Raw genomic sequence first — 18,743 nt, 5'->3', positions numbered from 1 at the left:
TTCATGGAGGATGATGTCAATTGATAGAAGAGTATTTTCTGTTTCTTTTAATTTGTTATAATTGGGAAGGGGGGGAAGTATTTAAGTCCCTTTGACAGAATAAAACATCTTGCTCTAAGCAGATTTCCAATAACAGTTGTGATTCCGTGTGTTCTCTCTGCACATCATTTAAAATAAAAAGGCTGTAGTTAGACATACAAAATCCCAGAACCAGTACCATCTACATTAATCTGGGTTTTCTGGCACATCAAAGTTTTCAGTGAAAGGGGCTAATTACCTTTCAACATGCATAAATATTTACCACACGTGTTTTATACTATACATGTATTTTATACAATATGACTGTTGTTTACACTCATAAATGGAGGTTGACTCCTTGTGGGCTCTGTGTATAGCTGGTGTTTTTATAAAAGAAAATTTGATTTCCACAACTTTTGAGCTGAATAATAGGGGGGAAGAAAAGGGTACAAATATGTATGCCTAGTACAGTGGAGTCCCATTATTGATGGGGGTCTTCTGGCTCTACTTTAATAAAATAGTTGATAATAATATTAGTGTGAAGGGGTCAAGCTGGCTCAAAAGGGGACAATTAGCCTTATAGGCTGCATCTTGGGGAGAGTCAGGTTTGATTGATAAGCACTAATTGAAGATGAAGTCCAGCTGGGCAGGATCAGGCTGGGCTTGTATAAAGATAGGAAGTAGACAGCAGAAGAGGATTGCAGGGATAGAATCTGCAGTTGCTTTCTGGGAACAGAGGGATGGGTAGGAGGAAACCCAGGAGGGAGCAAGCACCCTGGGATCCTGTCCCTGATGGAAGGGGTTTATCCAGAGGTGTTGCAGGGAAGAAGCTTGTGGACAACAGGGTGGAAGAAGCCCAGTGAAAGAGTAGCAAGGGTTGAGACTGTATAGTTCTTGGCTGTTGCTGATAAGGTTGGTGGGAACCCGGAACCTTAAGTAGCTGCTGGACCTGGGTTCCCCTACTAGCCACTAGGAAAGTGACACATATTGGGAATTACAGAAGACTGCCTGAGAAGGCATAGGGACAGATAGTCTGGTGGGGCTTCCCTACCTTGGAAAGGGAAAACTATATAGTGATCTGGCTGGAGGGCTGAGTCAGGAAGGGAGAATGCCCAGAGTCCTGGAGAGTAAGATGGACCATCAGGCAAGTGAGAGATGGAAAGGGGCACTAGACCAGATCAGAGCTCATCCCTACGCCCAGGGACAAAGGGATGGATTCTCCATCATTGGACACTTTTAAGAGCAAAATAAACAAACACCCGTCAGGGATAGTTTAGATAACACTTAGTCCTGCCTTGAGTGCAGGGGACTGGACTAGATGACCTCTCAAGGTCCCTTCCAGTCCTATGATTCTATGTTTAAAAAATCTGAAACTTTTGGAAACATTTCATGCTGTGTAATCAATCAATACTCCTCAGCTTAAAAATTTCCTATAGGGGACTATGGTGTCATTAAGTCCTGTAAAGTGTTCGGAATTAAAGAGATCTTTTTACTATTAATAAAAAATGTACTGTGACAAATTGATATAGATTTGTCAATAATTTGTATCTGATCTAGAGTAGAACTAATGTTGGGAGAATAATATAAATTATGAATCTGACTCTAAATTCTGATGCAAGTCAGAGAATGAGTTGGTGTCAAGTCAGCATCTCCAGCCAGGAAAACTTAACATTTGAAAGCATGATCATTATACTGTAATAGACAGACCTTGAAGTAGGGGATTCTTGTTTGTAAAGAAAAGGTGATGCTGGGCTGTAAATCTCATGAGAACAGTTTTTCTTGCAAGATTTCCAGCACTTCCTGCTACTCTCTGGGCTAGTAATACTTTTTTGAGAACAGTCTCTCATGATATTTTGGCCCTTCTCCTTGTGCCACAGGGAATACAGAAATGCAAATGAAAATAAAAAAAGTCAACCACATGTTCTTGAATCTCAAGATTTGGGAAGTTTATTTTATCTACTGGTTCTCTAATCTTACTGAGTAATACTTCAGCCACTGCTCAGAGAAAAAGGCAAGAACTTAGGAACACTGGTTTTACATCTACAAAGGGTTTTTGTTTAGGTTGGGGAGGAGGGTTGGTTGTTTTTTGGTGGACAGAAAAATCAGTTCCTTTAAATGAAAACAGTATATATGTCCCCCTCAATCTTCCATAATGGTTGTACCTGTGTTATGGAATGAACATTTGATCTGAAAAACAACCATGCTAATTCCTTGCATCAGTTTGAGTCAAAGGTGCAAATCGTCCAGGCCATATGGACCATCACACATAGCTCCCAATTAGTTACAGCCGATGTTATGAAACTGACAAGAATCTGAGCCATGTCAAAATGGAAATCATTCTTTTACAGTCAGGGCCAGAACAGTTTTCTCCCGTGGGGAGGAAAATCAAACAAAATTTTGATTCATCCATTTTTTACATGGTTAAATGTTGGTCGCTTGTCAGCTATTTTAGTCTCAGCCTTTCCCAGATTCTCTTCAGCAGATGTTTTCAAGTGTGTGCTGCAGAGAAAAATCAATTCAGTGCAGGTAAATCTGTGGAAAGAAAATTAAACAGGGAAAATTACAGACCAAACGGTGTTAAAAGACACACGGGAGATTAAAAAATATAGTCATGTTACTTTGTACAAGACTGTATCTATACCACAGTAGAGCTAGTCAATCAAATAACAGGCATATTAAGAATGCTTAAAGAACAATGACTTTCAGTCTGATGTGTAATCTGAGACCTTATTGTGAATCTGTTCCATGTATGTCATGACATAAATTGCGGCTTGAAAGTCAGTGGGGTTGGTGCTCCTAAATCACTTAGGCGCTTTTGAAAAATCCCAATTGTCAACTACTAATAGTTGATATAAATAATAATTTATTATTATTATTATTATTTTATTATTATTTTATAGTGAAGGAAGAGTTTGCATCCAACCATTAAGTCATTGAGAATTAGAAAATGTTAGGATTAGAGATGTGCAAATAACGGATTTTTCAGTTGAAACTGAAAAATGAAAAAAAAATTGTTTCAGTTCAACCCCAAAAATGAGAACTTTTTTAATTTCTCCGCAAACTGAAAAATTTGAAAAAAAAATCATTTTGGGTCGAACAAAATATTTGATTCAACTCAGAAAGAATTGTATTCTTGGTTTTGGGAGGGATTTTTTTTTCCTTTTAAAAAAAAAATTGAAGTAAATTTTGAAACAAAAAGTCATTTCCAATTGAAAAATCTGAATGTTGCATTTTTTTCAGAATTTACTATTTTGTGTGTTTTACTGAATCAGTTCAGCAAATTGGACACAAATTCATGAAATATTTCAGTTGACCCAAAGCTGCATTTTTCAAACAAAGAAGTTTTGTCTAAAAACGGTCACCTAGCCCTAGTTAGCATGCATTTAAGTTAAAGTTCCCCTCTCACCACTTCCGATTGTCGGAATGACAATGAATATCTCAGCGTTGATAAGTTCACTCAGCTCCTGAACCAACAGCAAGTGTCAAGAAGCCCCCAAAAGAGTTTGGGTTTGATTCTGATCACTTGCAACTTCATGAATGTCTTTTTTGGGTCTCAGCAGACCTTCCATGTAGCTAAACAGGGGGCACTCTTCCCGCTTACATGTATTTATTTTGTGTGATAAATGTGAATCAAGTATTGTGTATTTTATTAAAGGTTCAGATTATTCCTTCTCAGTGATGTAAGGTTATTTGACAGCCAGTAATATTGTGTGGAATTTATGGACATAGTAGCACTCACAGTATTTTTGTTTGGTTTTGCTTTTGCTTTTTGTTTTGGGGGGTATTTTCTGAACATTTGAAATAAAATGCAAAATGCATAATTTTGGAAGTTCGGAAAATGTTATTTGCTTTATTTTGCACACTTCTATGCATTATTTAATTGTCAAACAATTGCATATTGGTGGGGAGGGGAGAAGTAATAAATGTCCATCTTTGAATTAAATGGACAAAACTCCCATTTGCACAAAGTAAGTTGCTTCCCCTTTACTGCCCCTTTACACTGCCGAGGTGGAATAAAGGGGCCTTAGCATAAATAAGAAATTGGTCCATCATCTCTGTCTCTAAGTCATATTTGCTCACATAACTTGCTTAGTTCAGACAAGAAACTACACCTCTTCTCATCCCATTTCTCAAATGCACTCCTTTGTCCTTTCACCCCTTTCCTTGTCTTGACCACCATCAAATAAGCAGAAAAGAAAATGGTGCAATGTTTTATTGACTTTTTTTCTAGAGAGAAAAATCACTGGAGAGGTGATCTCTTAATCCTAAAGTAAGGCTTTCACCTTAGACATGGCGTGTGAGCGTCTGATGGGGTCAGGGTAACAGAAGAGCCCTGGGTATAGGGAAGAGAGCACAGAATGGCAGCCAATCGTCTGTGTTACCCCTTACTCGGGACTTAGCAATAGGATACTTGTACAACTTCAGTAAGGCTGGGCAAACCTCAGAATGTGAGTACTGCATTTCTTACCAAAGATAGCCTATAATGAACTATATTTCCTGTGGTAACCAGTATGTAACGCAGTTAGGAACTCCTTGGAGGAAAACACTGCCCTTCTTGCTCCATTTCTCAAGTCACTTACTCTGACAACAGAAAGTGGAGAGTTTCCGATCTCTATTACACAGAAACCTCTCACTATGTGAATCATACAAGAGGAAAAGATTGCATGGATCTCTCCTGGTGGCAGAGTGGCAGCAGTACATTTAGCTGACATGAAAGTCACCAGGCTTTAGGGATATACAGTGGTTATAACAGACAAATTTGGGTTCCCACTCCACCTCCCTGCCACCATGTCATTTTCATGCTATTCCAGGATGCTGTTTCTCTCTCTTAGTTATATGCTCCTGGAATTGATATTAGGAGTTCTTGGTGTTTACTGACTTCTAGAAATACCTACACGGAAAGCTCTCATGTACTTCGTCATGTCGACAGGTACACAGGCTACAACAGGAATGTCTCCATTGCTGGGTGTGAGTGATCAAGAGAAAATTGGAAGGGAATATCAAATAATTTCCAGCCCCTTGATCCAATCTAAAACAGAATGAAATCACCAATAACTTTTTCCTTAAAATGCCCTCTATAAAAATATTAAATATGAAACAATGTAGCAGGAAACAGTTATATTGGTGGCCTGGTAAAATGAATCAAAACAGAGAGATCAGCACTGCAGGCAGAGACACATGAACATCAGGAGGTGGACATGGCTCTTTAGAGAAGTTCGGCCTCATTTATTCTGACTTAAAAAAAAAACACTTAAAAAAGTTAATCAGAAAAATCACATGCAATTGACCTAAAAAGAGCTGTGGCAATCTCCTGTCTTTCCTCTTCTGTGGCTGCCAGTTCTTGTGTCTTTGACTCTGACTTTCCTGTCCTGTTGCATGTCAAGAAATGTGTAACATATTGTAATTATCATTAAGACGGCAGCTTCCATGGCTTACACAATTGCTCAATTCATATCAACAGAGATTGAGAAATATTTTCAGATATTTTTTAAAATACATTTTAGTAATTTCCTTGTTTAATACACTAATTAAGAGATTTTTCCCCCTGTAATCATCTAAGGGAGGACAAAAATCACTCCATGTTTCCTCTAATGTCTCAGAATATCAGGCAGGACTCCTCATCTTTAACTGCTACATGGCAAGCTGCATGTATTTAGTGCACCAGATATACAATATTGTCCAAGAGAGAGGTCAAGACTGTTTCTCAGAGTTAAAGATGAAGAAGTTAGAATGAAGGAGTTGGAGCTGGGCTTGTTGATTTCGGCTTTGCTATTTTTAAAGATAAAATGGATGATCTGGAAAATGAATCTGGAATTAAAAGCACGATGGTGACAGGAAAGCCAAAATGCAACAAGAGCAGAGACTTTGCAAAAGTCTTTGAAAGCTGATTCATGCTGAAACAATGGGAAAGTTTTGATGCAATCATTGTTTGTTCAGCCAAGAGAGCTGTATATTGAAAATCTCTTGGGGACAATACACAAAGGAAGTGCTGCAATATGCTGTGAAAATCAGTTTGTGCATATAACCAAATCTTGAAAGCAAACAGGTAATGAGCCAGGACTGTGCATGAAACCATATACTAAATACTAACCACTATGAATATTGTATTATGAAAACTTAGTGGGAAACATGGGTGCTGAGGCTATTTGGCTCCATCAGCCTCTTCCTTTCCCAGTCCCAACCAACCACTCCCCCAGCTTCCCCAAATTTAAAGAAACTCTTTAATAGGTCCCAGCATGTCTCCTGCCTGCAGGGTCTGGACAGCAAATCCACTGAGTGTAAATCCAATCAGGCACTTCTAAGGCTTCCCTAGTTAGACTTGTCCCATTGTGGATTGTGCATCTAATAGGGAAATCACAAAAGTGCACAGAACATCAATGGATTGGCCATCTAGGCCCAGGACAGAAGACACTTGTTGAGTGTTATAGTCTCCTAAAAGCAGGGCCGGCTCCAGACCCCAGCGTGCCAAGCGCGCGCGTGGGGCGGCATTTTAACGGGAGGGCGGCAGGCAGGTCCGTGGGACGACCGGACCTCCCGCAGGCATGACTGCGGCGGGTGCGCTGGTCCCGCGGCTCGTGTGGAAGGTCCACCGTAGGCGCGGGACCAGTGGCACGTCTTGCTTGGGGCGGCGGAATTCGTAGAGCCGCCCCTGCCTAAAAGGCAAAGTAGTTAAAAGATGTGATTTACTGAAGTTTGGGAAAAGGGAGGTGGGGTAAACCATTCATCCTACCCCCCATGCACCTCTCTATCAATCAAAGTGGAGTATTTACATTCAAAGTATTAAGTCTGATAGTTACCCATATTATTATGAAAATGCAAAGAGACAGAGGTTGGCCAGGACCAAATAACTGAGCAATGAGAATCAACTTGGCAATGGAAATGTGTATATATAGAGGGTTTTCAAGTCTGGAGATGGACAAATGCTACTAAAAACTAGCAGTGCTAATATTGATATATTAATTTAAATTTTAAAAAAATCTATATTACTCACTTTGACTGTATTCACAGCTCTTTTTGTGATCACTTTCCACAACTATTCTAGCAACTAAATTAATTGGCAGAGATCTTCATGGAAATGGCGAATTTGGGACTGGATCCAATTTCTAGTGAAGTCAGTGGAAAGCTTCTCACTGTCCTCAGTAGGAGGTGGATTGGGCTTTTTAAACAAATTCATTGTTGGCAACTTTAATAATTTTATTGTGTCTTGCAATATATTATGTTTTTCTTAAAGCCCCAGCTCCAGCTTCTGCATATGGGGTGCATAAGAATATCCACACTGGGTCAGACCAATGGTCCATCTAGCCCACTATCCTGTCTTCTGGCAGTGGCTTCAGAGGCAATGGACAGAAAAGGGCAATTTTTGAGTGATCCATCCCCTGTCATCCAGTCCCAGCTTCTGGCAGCCAGAGGTTTAGGGACACCCAGAGCATCTTAGTATATGAGTCATGTAGTCGTGTTATTATATGATACTATGAGCTTTCACTTTTTAAAAAAGACTAAATTCCTGACTCCCATGGCTGCAAAGAAAATCTTGTTGTTGGCTCACCGTGGGGGCTGAGGCTGCTAACAAAGGTCATCGTGAAGGAGATGTGAAATATCCTAGGGGGTCATCTCTTCCAGACTTCTAATTTTGGGACTATCTAAGAATCGGGTTAGGCTAGAAGGTGTTAACCATTGCCTCAGTCTTCTTTCTTAGGCATCACAAGCCAATATCCAGATTGTTCGGCCATCTAACTGCTGCATCATCAAGGTGTTGCAGTCCAATCTTCTCATTTATGCACTCCTTCACCTCATGTTTGACTGTTTGCATGGCTACTCTGCAGTCACACTGTGAAGATTGGGCTAAGCCAAATTTCTGCATTGTGGCAGCCACTCGGGCCATTCCGGTCAGCAGCCTGTTAAGCCCAGTCCAGGTTGCAAACAGGTGGGTGGAAGTTAGAGCTGAGACTCATCAGCATGTTGGTCTCTCTCACTCAGAGTTCTTGCCACTCTGCAAGGACATAGCTGTTCAGCCTGATATGCCATTGTTAATCAAGGAGAGGCACTGGACATGAATGCATGAATGGCTACTGCAAAAGGAGGTCACAAAATCAGTCACGGCATATCAGCAGCAACTGCAGGTGTAGGTGTTTTCTTCTGGAGATGGGCAGATCATCTTGTGGGAAGCATGCGTTGCTTGTTTGCAACTATTGGAATCATTGTCATCCTTGTGTGCAGCAGGTTGTTTTCACTCATCATAGTCCTCCATGCAGTATTAAGTGTGATGTCTACTGCCTTCTTGTGGCATTCCCCATGAGTAGTATAAAGCAAAACAAAAGTAGACAAAATGCAGAACACAGGCTCACATTCTAAGGACCGCCATCAGTCACAGGCCTGGTTAAAGATGGTGGGGTACTAAGGTCCTTTCATTCAGTCTAAATAGAAGGAGCAATTAAATGCCCCTTTGTGTAGTGATGGCTAAAACAATAGAAGCCACCACCCAGGGCACCAGTTAGCATGGAAGGGCCCATCCATGAGCTAAGCCATGTTTGCTGAGGAGTTTTCATGGGGAACTGAGTTCAAACACAGGAGCTGGGGCATTGATTGGTTGCAGCTGTGTGTCTGCATATGTGAAGGGCAGAAAATCCAGCAGAAAGCCAAGAGAAAACCAGAGAAGCTGTGGTGAGCATGGACCTGGGAGGAAGTCAAAAGACAGAACTTCTTATGGGCACAGCAGCTCTTGCTGAAAAGGCAGTCTTAGACTTCTGAATAAGGAATCTGCCTGATGTTTAATTTCTACTATGTTCAGGGAAACAGGACTTCGTGTACATTTTTTGTAGATAAATAGGATCAAAGAAATACTTGACTCCTATGGTCAATTTCCATTCCTAACAGAAACAACCCATCAAGGCCCCAGATATTGACAAATCACCTGGACCAAAAGGGGCAACAATATATTGCCTTTAGATAATCCATCCTAGGTTTTACAATGAGGCCATTTGAATGCTGGGTCAGAACTCTGGGAGTTCAGTCACTTTAGTTTGAAAACTCAGGCCAGTCTACACTCAAAAGCTAAGTCGACTCCAGCCATGTCACTCAGGGGCATGAAAAATCCACACCCCTGAGTAACGTAGTTAAGCCAACCTAACCCCCAGTGTAGACAGTACTAGGTTGATTGAAGAATTCTACCTGTTCACCTACCTCCCGCCTCTTAGTAAGGTGGATTAAATACAGTGACAGAAGAACTATTCCCATTGCTGTAGTGAGTGTCTACACTGAAGTGCTGCAACTGTGCTGCTGAAGTGTTTCCAGTGTAAATGAGCCCTCAGTCACTGACTGCATGATGATTGTGGGTTTGATCCAACTCCCAGTGAAATCAGTGAGAATCTTTCTATTGACTTCAACAAGAGTTGGATTGGGCCCCAATACAACCCAGAGTGCTGTATCTCGCTATCAACACTCTGTGCTTTGGTTCCAGAAAGTCCTACTGTCCAGGGATCTGACAGGGATTTCCTGTCCCTAGTTATATCTCAAGGGCATGCAGAGGTTGTGTGGCTCGTGGACATCTCACTATGTGAGCATGTGATCTTTTACAGATTATCAGATACTGTGTGGCTGTAGTTGAGAAGAGACTTGGTGCAGTCATCAGTGCATGCAATATGTTCACTGCATTGACCACGGTAACACTGGTGAGCATTTAACTGAAGGGGAATAGACATAGACGCCTTCCATTTAGATCTCTTTATCATTCTTCATTCTCAATCCCTGCACTGAATTTGTTCTTAAGAGTTTCCTTCCTTGAGTTCTTAAGACTCTTGCCTAGCTTTCTATCACCCTATTATTATTTTGCAATACTTTGTGGGAGGAGGCAGACATTTCTGTTGGAGGGCTGTTTGAGTCAAGTCCACTTGTGCCTGTCTAATACAATGGAAATAATGTAACTGAAGTAAGCATTTTCTGTATTAATTTAAAAAGTCAGTTGGAAACAACAATTAAAAAAGAGTGACATTTCCCGAGTCCATATTTGTTGATCACTCACATGCACAGTCACTGTTACCTGGCGTACAGGCAAAAACACAACTGATTTCTGCATCGGAGGCATGGGGCATACAACAATCAGGCGACATGCATTATGTGTGGGTAACGTAAGGCTAGTGAATTGGCCGGTAAGCATCCCCTTTGCTTACCCCCTGCCATGCAAAACACTGAAAAGAAAAAGAAACACGAGGAGGGGGTGGATTTGTTCTGAGAGGTTTCACCTGGATACTGTTGCCATAGGAACCACTGCCTTAGTATCTCTGTTCAGCATATCAGTTCTCTTTGGCCTTGTTGACAGAGAGTGAAGCTGAACTTGTGCTGCAATGGTTTAACTGCACGTGTAGACAGAACCAAGCCATACTTGGCATCTTTTTCAGAAAACCTGGCTGAGCCTCTTTGGGAACAAGTCTGCCTGGAGGTAAAGCTAAACAGGGTTCAGCCCCGTCTACACTGAAAGTGTTGTCATCACCACCGTGGTGGCACCCATTGCTCATGGCAGACACCGAATATGCTTATGGAAGCAGGTACAGGAGAATGAATGCATGTGACAGAACAAGGAAGAAAACAGGAGAATGAAGAAATGGCCGAAGCCAGGGGCGTTGGAACAATTTATATAGTGGGGGTGCTGAGAGCCATTGAACCAAACTGTAAACCCTGTATATGATGGAAACCAATTCCAGGCAGGGGGTGCAGCAGCACCCCCAGTTCCAGCACCTATGGCAGAAGCAACTGGAAATACTAAGCCTGCTTTCTCACACATTCTATTTGAAAGATAGTGGTGCTTTTCAAAAGGGTCATTGTTGTTTCTTCCTCCTCCCCTCAGGAGAGCTCTGAACCCAGTGAAACTGGTATCACTGGGAATAGGGATGGCAGGAATTCTGCTCCCTTGATTACTGTGGAGCTGTGCTTCCTGCCCCCCAGCATACATGGAGGGGTTTCAGGGAGATAGCAAGCTGGGGAAGAGAGAGAATGAAGATTATACAGATCAGTCAAGGAAATAAACTGAAGATGCTTATTGAGGTAGATGGCAGAGGTGAAGGAAGAGAGGCAAAATGATATGAGAGAAATCAGTGCAGGAATGGAGGGACTGGTTGCTGAGGGAAGAGAGCCAGGTCTGGAGATCAGTGTAGTTTGGAGTCTGAGTGGTGGGGAAGGGAAGAAAAAGTCAAAGCTGGAGGAGAGGATGGCTTTAATAAGAGAGACCAGGAAGTAAACAAAGCAAAACAGTATCAGTGGGGGTGTCATTGATTCAGTGTTTGTGGTGCAGATAGAGATCCTTGGATGAAGGCCCCATAGAGACTGAGTAGCAGTGGTATTTTTTACATAATTTTCATTGATTCCACAACAGTTACTGGTTTCTATATTTGAAACATTATCTCTATGGAAGAAGTGACAGCGTTTCCTTGTTGTTCAATATTACATGTATAATTGTTGTGGGTGGAGGTATGGTCAGGTTGCAGTTTTGGGGGCAGTGATTCATGGACTCTACATCTGGGCAGAATTTGACCCATGGTTTCTGGGAAAGGCTGAATGGCAACTAGAACTTGACCATTGACAGTAGGTTCATGACTTCTTCATATAAGTTTAGCAAGAGAAGCAAGTATAAAATGGATGGAGAATGGTCCGCCTCCCCCATTAGAAGAGAATGTTACTGAAGACCTCAGGAAAATGAGAGAAGAATGTGCGGCTGGTTAAAGATTAAATAGAACTACTCTAAGGCCCCAATTCATCAAGGCAGCTCAGTAGGTGCCTAACTTTAAGCCTAAACTAATGCAGAAAATCTGGGGACAATTTAAAACAATCAAGAAGGTGACTGAAGAGAGGCATGGTGACTCTGAAGAAGGTTTAACATAGCAAGGGAAAAGCTATGACTTAACACTAGCCCAAATCAGCAGAAGAAAAGCAAGGAAAAACTTTAAAATGACTCAAAGTAGGCAAAAAACATGCAGAGGAGGAATGTAAAATGGCAGTTGAAGAGAAAGGTGGTGATGGTGGGATAAATTACAAACTATTATTATGATAAATTACAAACTGATTATGTTAAATTCTCTATACAGCAGTTACATTTGGCCTATTTGTACCTTGCAGCTACATCAAGGATTGGAACATATTTACAAAATGATATACTTTATCTTCACAAATTAATGGTATTACCTTAAACAACCTTCTGTAAATGCACCATTTGACAAAATTACACAACTTATGTAGGAAACCAGGATTTGACATGTCAAGTGATATATATATATATTTGATATAATTTCATTTTTAAAAGATATGCATTTTTTAAAAAAACCAAGGAAACTGAAACAAAAAACAAATGTAGCAAAAAGTACATAAAATATAATGCTCTATTTGTGCTATACTGAAATTGTGACAACTACTTGGATCTAAGCTGCTGATCCTGCAACCATTTTTGCATGGGTCAGGGGTCTGTCTGCATGGAGCTCCTTGCAAGCATGGAGCCTGAATGATTATGTTGATCCATGGATAGATATTTGTGCTTTGTTCCTTTTAAAATAACCTGTGATTTGTATCCTCTATTTATGAACTATTCAAAACAGTAAATTAGTAAAAAGTTTGGTTACACTAGGGTAGTCTCACCAACCCAAGCTAAAACATTTGTGATTAAATAGTAAGGGCAACATTTCCAAAACAGCCTTCCAGGTAAAATTTTCAAAAATGTTTAAGTGACTTAAGGGCTTTTTTCAAAAGTGAAATAGGCACTCAGGAGCCTGAGTCTCATTGAATGTTAGTGGGACTTAGACTTGCAAGTGCCTAAGTCACATTTGAAAAAAAAAAGGGACGAAGGCTCCTAAATCACGTAGGCACTTCTGATGCCACGCCAAAGATTCTCACCCCTTCTTTTTATTTAAAATGAGGCCGTTAAATTTTGCAAGCTGCCAAAAGCAAGGACCAGCCACCATATAGGAAGATAGGAATTGCCAGACTGGATTAGACCTGAGTGCATCTAGTCCGGTAGCCTGTTTCTAACAGTGCCCAGCACCAGATGTAAGAACCCCACAATAGCAGAGGTGAGATAATTTGCCTCCCACATGGGCCTCATTCTGATGTCTAATAGTTAGAGCTTGGTTTAAACTCTGAGGTAAAAAGTTTAAGGTAATTTCCACAACATTTTTGTTATAAATTATGATAACTCTGGATAGTCTTGGTATCCATATAAATGTCTAGTCTCTCTTTGAAACTTGTTAAGTTCTTGGCTTCTACAGTCTCTAAAGAATTCATTATTTTATATACTTTTATCATGGCCCCTTATCATAGGGGCATGGCTTTTGCTACAGTGCCCCCTTTTGGTCAAGCATGGCACAGCTGCCATTCTCTGCCTCAGTTTCCCTCCCCAGCATTGGTCTTCTCAGCTCTTCATGCATCCTGGTCTGTGCTGGAGCTATGGATTAGCCCTTTGCCCAAGTCACAACAAACATAGCCTCTTCCAGGGTAGATTCATAGATTTCCAGGCCAGAAGGGACCATTGTGATCATCTAGTCTGAAATAAATCTGTGGTGGAGCAGGGAATTAAACCTAGGTATCCTGATTTCCAGGCTAGCAGCCTAACCACTGGATCATTCTTCCATTCCCAAACATTTCACTATTCTCTTCATATGAGTTTTTCCAAGCACCTGATCATTCTTGTCACTCTTCTCTGAAACCTCTCCAGTTCTGCCATCACCTTCTGGAGATGGGGTGACCAGTATTGTACACAGTATTCCAACTAGGGCTGCACCACTGGTTTTTATAAATACATCTTCTGTAATAGTCACCATCCCATTCCTTATGCAACCTCACTAATTATTTGCTTTTCTGACTACATCTGAACATGAAGCAGATATCTCCATCGATCTGTCTACAGTGATACCCAGCTCCCTCTCTTGGGTTGATATGGTTAATTTAGTACCCTATAAAATGTATGGAGGATCCCTCTAGTGTGTACTACTTTGCATTTGTAATATTACAATATTTATAATACAACCTCACTCTCACTATCCCATTGTTCTATCAAGGGGAATAGGCAAGGGTGAAATACTGGCTTCATTGAATTCAATTGCAAAACTCTTATTTGACTGCAGTGGGGACAAAGTTTCACCCTGGTTGGCTGGTTGGTGTTATAATGTTCCCCTTCCCGCCTTTTTTTTTTATTTAAGCAGCATGATGAGGGTCAGAGAACCTGACTCTCCATTTCCTTACACAAGTTTTAGGTTCGTTCAGCTCCATTGAATTAAATGAACTTAAGTTGGCTTCATGCCACAGTACCAGAGTCAAGAATCAGGCCCAAAATGCAAGGTGTTAAATATCTGATACACAGCAACAGCTCCTGGGATTGTAGAGCTTGAATACATTAAAGTATTCTGCAATTATTTTAACAGGTTGTACTAGAAAATAACACAAGGTATTTTAAAATTTTTATAAATTTGCTTTGAGACAAATAAAATAAAATAAAAATTACAACAAACGAAAACCATTTCCCCCTGTGAAATAAAGAGATAAAGAGAGAGAGACACCAAAACCTTTTCGTCTCATGAAATCTAATGGAGGATAACATGGAGGATAATGGAGGATACTGATTCACAAATGACTTTGAGATCCTTTCATCAACTGAAATCTGGTCCTCAGTGCTTACATTTGAAACCCTGATTCATTTTTGCAGGGGTCAGTCCAAACAGAGACCTTTGGCAGGTTTGAAATACTGCAGCAACCTTTAATTTAGAGAAATTATCGGTAGGGAAAGCAGGTTGGTGATATGCATAACTCAAATTTGAAAAAAGAAACAAAGAAAATAGAAATCAAGATACATACTATTGAGACGGGGCTCACCTATGAAGTTGATTTGTGCCTCACAAGCAGCTGTTCAAATAAATAACTGCCCTGAGGAAAAGTATATACAAATGCCCCTGTCATTTTCTTTCTCCGTGCTTCTCACCTAAACCCCAGATGCAGGATTAACAAATAGGTGCCTTACGCAGATCATTATAATAATTATTGGGAAACAATTATTAAAGTGTGAAGATCAGCAAGTAAGGGCAATATTAGAAGTACTGACAAGTTGTTTGTACCAAAGATGAGTTTTCAAATCAGCAGCATCTCTGATTACTGCATACGTTACTTATAGTATCTATTAATGCAGGAGCTAAAGAGAGTCTTTCTATTAAAGATCTGCAGATGCCACAGATGCAACTTCTTATTTTTGAGATATGTACATTTGCATGAAAATAGGAACTTGGTCCATTTTCTCTTACTTCTTAAAGTCATTAATCCTCTGTGATTCACAAATGGTGCTAGGAAAGTGGTTATGTCACAGTCAGAAGAATAGGAAGGGCAAAATTCAATACCCATGCAACTTTATCGACTTCAATGGGGTGATTAACTTTAATAGAGTTGCCTGGGCGTAACTGAGGATGGGACTTAGTTGTTGGTATTGCATATACAGCAGACATGGTGAATTCTTATGAAATAAGGGAACACACATTCCCAGTACACTCTCACACATGCACACCTAAAAATATGTCATAAGGGCAAAAATAGCTTATTCTGTAAAAATTTTCATGGGGAGCTCGTTCTCTTTGGAATTCATTATAAATACCCAGATTAATTTCATGTAAGACTAATGCAGAAAGTTTTACCCTGCTCCTGAAAAGGCTTACACATGTGCTTAACTTTAACTTCAAGCATGTCAGCATGGTTAAGTACATATGTAATGCTTTGTAGGGTCTGGGCCTAGGGCATAAATATAGCTCTAATTTTTGGCACTTAAAATGTTCTGTTATAATTCATGCTTATGTTTTTTTGAGCAGGCTCTTCAAATGGTAAATACCATCATGCCATCTTATAACACATTTCTTGAAAATGGCAACAGTCATGTTTAATAAACAACAAACATAGTTCAGATACCCACTAACGTGGTAAAGTGTACACAGCTCATTTGTCATAGGGGAGTGGCCCACACAAATGTATATTTGAGAAATTGATGCTCACCTATTAGTAGAGATATAAAATAAGATGAATTATCCTGTTATATTTAGGCTGCTTCCTTTTGTTATAGCACCAACTCATTATATTTTTGAGCAAGTTGATTATTTTCAATGTGCTTTGGTTACTGTTATAAAATGTTAGTGTTATAAAATATAGTGTTCTCATCTCTTAAGTTATTCTACCAGTGCTCTGCAAACAGAAGCTGTGAAGCTGTTAAACTTGTTCTGTCTGTTCTATCCACCTGTCTAACTACTGCCAATCACTAAGTTAGCTAAGAAGACTTGTCTTGCCACAGCAGACAGATTAGTTTACTATTCATTTTTGTTTCAAATAGGCAAGTTTATCATCTTTAATGCAGTGATGCAGTAATTTTAACGAAGTACTGGAAATATGCAGTACCACAGGCTGGATTCTTATGTGGTTACCAGGGAGAATACACACAGCATGTTTACAGTAAGTTACTGTAGTGAACAAAAGAGCATGCCCAGTGGTTCATTTTGTATTATACTGAAGGCAATACTCTGCTATTTTTGCTCTATTTGTGTACTGACTATAACTGTGCTTTCCATGGAATCTCAAAGGACTGTACTTATTGGGACATATACTCAGCTGATGTAAATCAGTGTAGCTCACTTGAGTTCAAGGGAGCTATGCTGATTTACAATAGCTGAGATCTGAATGATTAACCACATTAAAATGCATTCTATAGCTCTTAGTGTCAAAACCAAGTAAATGGGCTGTGCGCTCAGCAGCTCCATGGGAGCTAGGGGAAGGAATGGTAAGGAAAATAGCCCTTGTGACTCCTGTCCTCTCTACTCAGGGCTTTGCCAGTGCAAGTGCATAGTAACCGATTCCTCTTCTCTGACCCACTGTAGTGAGATGAGATGGCCTCTCTCTGAACCAGACAGGGAGGAACTATTACATGCCCCCTTGTGGCTGGAGAAAAAATAGCCCCATCACCTGTGCTGGAAGCACGGGAATGGGACAGGAAGTATAAAAGGTGGGGCCTTCACCTTAGTTAGGTGGGAGTCAGGGAAGGAGGTTGATGTTTCCAGTCTGCTGTAGAGCGCCCAGAAGAGAAAGAGAGAGACTGTGGAAAGGAGGTGGTGGGACTGCTGTCAACTGTGTACTCTGAGGAGATGGAGGATCCTTGGACTACAGAGCCCTATGCCTGGACTGTGGTAGGAAGTAGCCCAGGGAAACCAGACATCTGTCCTGTTGTGCTGCTGGAGAGTGAGTTAATGTGTTTTGGTGGGATCCCCACTGACCCAGTGAAGGAACCATCTGCCATGGTTAGAGTCCTGTGCTGAGACCTGGTGGAGTAGGATGGGCCTGGGTCCCCCTACCTCCTGCTGCCAACCCCACCCCTGGGATTGCAGCCTTGGCTGAAAGGCCTGTTCTGTGGTTTTGACTTGCCCCAGCCAGAAGGATGTGAGGCCCCCAGATGGTGTTTGCTAGCTGCCTTAGCCAGGAGACATAGGCTAAAGCCTTCTCCTTGCTCTGCCCCAGCCAGAAGGCTGTGGGCTCTGACTGTGTTTGCTGTCTGCTCTGGCATGAAGGCTGAAACTGGAGACTGCTTGCTGCTCTGCTCTGTCCAGAAGGCTGGGCCTCTAGACCATAATTGCTGTCTGCTCCAGCCTAGGTGGAAGCTAAAAACTGCTTACTGAGCTGCCCCACCCAGAGAGCCAGCAACTGTAGACTGTTCACCGCTGTCTCCCCAGCCAAGAGGCTGCAGCTATAAACTGTGTGTTACTCAGCCTTCTAGAGGGCCAGAGTGAGAGACTGGTGACTGATTGCTATGGTGGTCTGCCACAGTGACCTGAAATGGCCTTCCTGTGAACTGGACAGGGAGGCACCACTACACCCACCTCCTAAAACACCTGCCCTCCCATGCCCAGAACTGTGCTCTTCAGCATGAAGGGGAAATGGGCACTTGCATGGGTTTCACATATCCTCCTCCAGGCACATCCACGCAGTAGAACTGCAACTCCTTATATGCATTCAGGGCCTTCTTCATCCACAGATGCCCTTGTTGCTTAAGTGATCATCCCATTTAACTTGAAGATGCCATCAGATAATTCCTTTTTCTTTTCTTTCCTTGCTAGTAGTTAGAGCTGGCTGAAAAATGGGAAAACAATTTCCTCACATTTTTGTGAAAATTCAACCAGATGCTCCTGTTGTCCCATGTCTTGTGATTGTTTCTTTTACCAGTTTTAAGGCCTGATGGTGCTGGGAAATGATGGTGCTGAATCTCTGGGCCAAAATTTTAAAACCTGGATGTCTAAAATTAGGTACCTAAATCTGTGTTAGGAACCTAAATTACAGGCCTGATTTGCAGAGGTACTAAGCACTGACTTTAACAGTAGCTGTCGCTGTAGCTCAGATCATTTATTTAGACACCCATACTTGAGAATTTTGGGCTTGGTCCTTTGTAAGATGGGATCTTTGACTGTAAGCATTTTAGTGGAGAAAACATTTATCCCGGCTTCTACCACTGCAAGGCATCAAATGCCTCCTGCAAAGTGCTGAGTGTCTTCAACTTATACTTGAGGGCACTCAGCACCTCAAACGATGAGGGCCTATGTTTTTAAAGGACTGTAAGTGATGTCTGACAAGAGGATGGTTATGGTGAATCTGGTGATTTAATGTAGAACAAATTGTCATCAAACACTGTGATCAAATCATCCTACTCTTAGCTGTAGTTTTCAGCGGAACCTGCAAACGGT

At 41.1% G+C, this 18,743-nt stretch overlaps 1 long non-coding RNA gene across 1 annotated transcript in view; it reads right to left on the bottom strand.

Moving 5' to 3' along the window:
• Positions 1–2,343: 2,343 nt before the first annotated feature.
• Positions 2,344–18,743, bottom strand: part of LOC120398478 — a 42,387-nt gene continuing 25,987 nt past the window's right edge. The window contains exon 2 of the long non-coding RNA XR_005594466.1: positions 2,344–2,550. This is a non-coding gene — a long non-coding RNA (uncharacterized LOC120398478). The remainder of the gene's footprint in view (positions 2,551–18,743) is intronic.

Source organism: Mauremys reevesii, linkage group 2 (assembly GCF_016161935.1).
Source record: "Mauremys reevesii isolate NIE-2019 linkage group 2, ASM1616193v1, whole genome shotgun sequence".
Lineage (NCBI taxonomy): Eukaryota > Metazoa > Chordata > Testudines > Geoemydidae > Mauremys > Mauremys reevesii.
Note: the sequence above shows the minus strand (reverse complement) of the source record. Positions and strands in the feature narration are given on the sequence as shown.